The sequence below is a fragment of the Triticum aestivum genome, chromosome 2B, assembly GCF_018294505.1.
Source record: "Triticum aestivum cultivar Chinese Spring chromosome 2B, IWGSC CS RefSeq v2.1, whole genome shotgun sequence".
Taxonomy (NCBI): domain Eukaryota; kingdom Viridiplantae; phylum Streptophyta; class Magnoliopsida; order Poales; family Poaceae; genus Triticum; species Triticum aestivum.
In genome coordinates, this window is record NC_057798.1 from 541,029,933 (window position 1) to 541,035,758 (window position 5,826).

The following is a 5,826-nucleotide window of genomic DNA, read 5'->3' on the forward strand; positions in this document are numbered from 1 at the left end:
ACATTTGTACTCATGTTTGCCTATTTTATGTTTTTGCAGAGAGACTTCGGTCTCACTAGTAGTTCCACGTGGACTTCGACGTTTAGCTTGTTACCTCAGCTACGATCTTGTGCCTCGGCAGGATCTGGTAGATAGTCATGCTTTTCAGCCTTTTTCATTTATAGTTGTCTGTACTCAGACATGTTAAGCTTCCGCATGTGCTTTGACTTGTATGCTATGATTGTTGGGTCATGAGACCCATGTTTGTAATATCTCGCTCCTCGGAGCCTGTTGGATAAATACTTGAGTCGTAGAGTCATGTTGTGATGCCATGTTGTGTTTGCACATATCGAGCATATTGTGTGTATGTTATTGAAATGCTTGGTATGTGTGGGATCTGACTATCTAGTTGTTTATCTTTAGTAGCCTCTCTTACCGGGAAATGTCTCCTAGTGTTTCCACCGAGCCATGGTAGCTTGCTACTGCTCCGGAGCACTTAGGCTGGCCGGCATGTGTCCTTCTTTGTTCCTGTGTCTGTCCCTTCGGGGAAATGTCACGCGATGAATACCGAAGTCCTGTTAGCCTGCTACAGCCCGGTTCACCGGAGTCCTTCTAGCCCAGTGCTACAGCCTGGATTCACTCGCTGATGACCGACACGTTCGATGCTGGGTCATGGATGCCTATCCCTGTAAGTCTGTGCCACTTTGGGTTTATGACTAGCCATGTCAGCCCGGGCTCCTTATCATATGGATGCTAGCGACACTATCATATACGTGTGCCAAAAGGCGCAAACGGTCCCGGGCAAAGGTAAGGCGACACCCGTGGGAATACCGTGCGTGAGGCCGCAAAGTGATATGAGGTGTTACATGCTAGATCGATGTGGCATTGAGTCGGGGTCCTGACAGAGCACATGTGATGGTGCACTAGGGGAGACGTGCTCATCATCAACACAGCTACGTTGAGTGTCTATGCATGTGTTCTCTTGCAAATCATCTTGGGGGGGGGGGTGGAGGAGTAGAATCTATAGAGGCCCTCCGTTTGGAAGGAGCACCTTTATCCGCTGCCTTGCTAACATCCTTCTGCTTTATTGATTTTGAATTGTCAAGTAAAACCGACATGAAAAAGCAATAAAATTCTCTCTTCAGAACTCATTCATGCATGATACTGACAATCACTACTTTGATGCAAGGCAAACACATGATACCAGGGTGGAATATGTACAAAAACAGGACGACATGGCATATTCACAACTGCTTGTCTAAACTAAGCAGAAACCATTCCAACAAATAAGAAGCAATGCAAGCTAGACACCACATGAAAGATGCAATCAATATGACTCTGCCAAGTTAAAAGCGTCCCATCATAAATGGCATTTCAACATATTAGAAGCAGTGCATACTATAAATCATATGAAAGATGCAACTAATATCGCCCTTCATATACTAAAGGTGTCTCGTCATATTGATTGATGCGGGATAAAAAAAACAATAGTTTTATGTAAGGACATGCTTAATAGACAGATGTACTATGTACTAAAAATAGGAAGGCATGTCACATTAACAAGTATAATGTTTAAACTAAGCAGAATAACACATACAATTTAACCAGATTGGAAGAATTACAATCTAGACACCCTATGCAACATGCAACCACATATCATGCTGCCAAGTTAGAGCAAGCACCTACGATGCTAGTGTAGGGGAAATGCAGTAATCAACTATAGAGCACGTTCACTATCTTCATCTAGCCTTGCTGTTTCTTGAGAATCATGTCGAGAGGCTGAGCTGCATTCTTTAAATGAGGATCTTTACTCACAATAGTCCACTGGCCTGACTGCCTCGTCATAAGTGATTGATGAGGGATACACAAGAACATTAGTTTGATGTAAGAACATGGTTAATAGACAGATGTACTAGTATGTACCAAAAACAGGAAGGCATGTCATATTCAAAGGTATAATGTGTAAACTAAGCAGATGCAATTTAACCAAATTGGAAGAAATACAAGCTAGACATCCGGCAGGAGTGGTGAGCATGATCATCTAGGACCTGAGAGCCTGGTGGGAGGCTGTCACGCCCAATATGCGATACTATCCTAAAGAGACTCGAGGGTCCCACCAAGGATAGAACCGCATATTGAAACGCTTTTGCAAGGTGGATATCATTAGAACAGCTTTACATAAATAGATGGGAATACATACAAAAGTCATACAATGCCACATGAATACAACATCACAATACATAAGAGCAACATCCGGCTATGGATGAATCACAAATAGAAACTCAACGACATCCACCCTACTAGCCCAGGCTGCCGACCTGGAACCTATCCCCTAATCGAAGAAGCAGAAGAAGAACTCCAATACAAGTAACATCGCTCTCGCGTCATGATCATCGCATAACCTGTACCTGCAACTGCTGTTGTAGTAATCTGTGAGCCACGAGGACTCAGCAACCCCATTACCATGGGTATCAAGACTAGCAAAGCTTAAAGGGAAAGGAAGGGGTAAAGTAGTGAGGTTGCAGCAGCGACTAAGCATATATGGTGGCTAACCAACGCAAATAAGAGCGAGAAGAGAGCAAGCGGAACGATCGTGAAGCTAGCAATGATCAAGAGGTGATCCTGAACACCTACTTACATCAAACATAACCCAAAAACCGTGTTCACTTCCCGGACTCCGACGAAAAGAGACCATCACGGCTACACACACGGTTGATGCGTTTTAATTCGGATCTAGAGTCCATTTATCTACAACCGGACATTAACAAATTCCCATCTGCCACATAACCGCGGGCACGGCTTTCAAAAGTTTATACCCTGCAGGGGTGTCCCAACTTAGCCCATGATAAGCTCTCGCGATCAACGAAGGATATACCTTCTCCCAGGAAGACCCTATCAGACTCGGAATCCTGGTTTACAAGACATTTCGACAATGGTAAAACAAGACCAGCAAAGCCGCCCGATGTGCCGACAAATCCCGATAGGAGCTGCACATATCTCGTTCTCAGGGCACACCAGATAAGCGAATAGTAAAGGAACCGATGTAATCCAAGTTGCCAAGGAATGGTCCCGCACGGTGCTCTAGTTTGGACCAACACTCGGAGGAGCACTGGCCCGAGGGGGGGGGGTAAAATAAAGATGGCCCTCGGGCTCCAGAAACCCAAGGGAAAAAGGGCTAGGTGAGGCAAATGGTAAAACCAAGGTTGGGCCTTGCTGGAGGAGTTTTATTCAAAGCGAACTGTCAAGGGGGTCCCATAAATCACCCAACCGCGTAAGGAAGGCAAAATCCGGGAACATAACACCGGTATGACAGAAACTAGGGCAGCAAGAGTGGAACAGAACACCAGGCATAAGGCCGAGTCTTCCACCCTTTACCAAGTTTATAGATGCATTAATTAAATAAGAGATATTATGATATCCCAACATAATCCTGTCCACCATGAAGAAATCTTCAACTTCACCTGCAACTAACAACGCTATAAGAGGGGCTGAGCAAAGCGGTAACATAGCCAAACAACGGTTTGCGAGGAAGGGTGAAAAGGTTAGAGGCTGACATGACAATTGGAAGGCTTGAAGAATAAAAGATAGGTAGCGCAACATAGCGATAGAACGAACTAGCATAGCAATGATAGTAGTGAGATCTAGGGTAGCAGTCATCTTGCCTGAAATCCCGCTAGGAAGAAGAACGAGTCCATGAAGAAGACGAATGGGAGTAGTCGAACGAATCCTCACAATCACAACATTATCGGAACTAAGAAGCAACACCGGAAAGAAACAAACAACATGGTAAATGCATGAGCATAAACATGGCATGATGCACAAACAAGCATGATGCATGACCGGTTTAATGAGGCATGGCATGGCAAAGTGCAATAAACAATACTACAAGTTAAGTGGAGCTCAATATGCAACGAGTTGCATATTGACGAAACACCGCAAGCAATTATTTAGTTGATCTCGTTTAAGCTACCAAACTATATTAAATGTTGCTAAACATGGCAAGAGATGAAGCATATGGAAACTAACTATTTAGGCAAGATTAAATGAGGCCGGAACAACAAACAACAATTCCGAGAAAATCCTCATATGCAAATTATGAATTTGGTACTGTTCTGCCCTAAACACAATTTTAATGTTGTTAAACAGCAACATAAAGTGCACCATGTTAAACTAGGCATTTTTCCAGCCCATTTACATATAAAGTTTATTAAAATTGGAGCTACGGTTATTTAATTATGAAATAAATCATTTTACATGGCATTATGCAAAACAAATGCAAACAGTAGTTTAAACATGTTTAACATGGATGAAAATAGCATATTATGAAAGTGCATGAAAAACTTAGCAAGTTAACTATATGACATGTTTAAATCCGATGCATGGTTATTTAGTTGTGAGCAATTTAAAATCATGGCATTTTCTGTAATATGCATGTCCAGGATTTAATTATTAAAACCGTAGCGCGGGAATAAAAAAGGAAAACGAGCCGAACACAGCGCACTAAGCAAGCCCAGCAGCAGTTCCGGCCCAACGTGGTTGTGTGCCTGTGTGCAAAGTAAAAAGAAATACGAAAAAAATTAGGGGCGGTTGGGAATCGAACCCAAGACCCCCTGGATGTGTGCACAAGGAAAGAACCACTGGGCTAACTGCTCTGCTAGTGCTAGAATGTAGTGGCTACGATAAATAAACTCTGCGCGCCAGAATGGATCTAGGAAAAGAACGAAGCTTCAGAGATGGAGGAAGTTTCTCACAGCGGGGAAACAAAGAGGCCGGCGGCCATGGCGATGTTGAAACTTGGCTGGCTACGAAAGCGGAAGAAGCTGGGCGCCACTGGCCTTGCGGCGCTTGCGCACACGCGTGCGTGGTCGATGCAGGGGATCGAGCAGGCGACTGGAGGCAAAGCTCAAAATCGAGCTAGAGGGCAACGGCGGTGACGGACCTCAGCGGAGCCGACGAAGAGAAGAGCTACAGGAGACGGGGATGGGCAGATCCGGAGATGACGAGGTCGGGAACAGAACGGAGGCGAGCTCTGGATGGTTTAGGACGGCGGCGATGCTCCATGGCGTTCCTGACGGTGCTGTGAAGACAAGAGATAGAGAGAGCAGCGTGAGAAAGAGCCAGGGAGGAAGAGGGGAAAAGAGAAAAGAGAAGGGAGAAGCAAGAGCACACCGTGACCTGGGGCTTTAGTCGGCGGCCAAGCTGGCTGCAACGGGAGGAGGCTCGGGCACTAGACAAATTCCATCGGTGGGGCTGACGAACTTGAGGCGTTCGGGTGCCATGGCTGCTCCAACTCCCTGTGAACAAACAGAGAGCGAGAGAGATGAGAGACCGGAGAGAGAGATGGGGGAGGAGCGGAGCTTCACCGTGGGGTGTTGCTGGAGTCATACGAGTTCTGCGGTGCTGGTGGTGAGCTCCAGGGAGCTGGCCGGTGCTCGGGCGGCTGCAGGAGAGGGGCGACGGGCAGAGGAGCTCGGGCTCCTACAGGATTTGGGCGGGGCGATGGTGGTTGGACAGGAGGGAAAAACAAGGAGAAGGTGGAGGCTGTGAGGGGATTGGGCGCTGGTGGATCCCGAGGGGGATTGGTGACGGTGGCGGCGGCTGGACCGGGAAGGATCCCTAGAAAATAGGGTTGGTCTTTATATATCAAGTGGATTTTGGGTAGAGGCCTAATTGGATCCTCCGATTTAGATCGGGCGGTCGAAAAAAATAGGTTAGGGAGGCCCAAATAAGAAGCCGAAGATATTTTGTAGATGTTTGGGGATGATCCGAATCCAATGGTCACGACTGATCGGGTCGGGTTGGGGACAACTTACGGACGCGCGCGCGAGGGGGTCTGTGCACTTTACC

General features: G+C 46.3%; 1 long non-coding RNA gene across 2 annotated transcripts; it reads right to left on the bottom strand.

Annotated features, from left to right (window-relative positions):
* Positions 1-4,778: 4,778 nt before the first annotated feature.
* Positions 4,779-5,566, bottom strand: LOC123041597 (uncharacterized). 2 transcript variants are annotated; one of them, XR_006418570.1, is made up of 3 exons: positions 5,343-5,566; positions 5,155-5,273; positions 4,779-5,056 (listed from the first exon to the last, which is right to left on the bottom strand). It is a non-coding gene; the product is annotated as an uncharacterized lncRNA (long non-coding RNA). The 2 variants fall into 2 exon arrangements; XR_006418571.1 differs by having other exon boundaries at positions 5,149-5,273.
* Between the last annotated feature and the right edge of the window lie 260 nt (positions 5,567-5,826).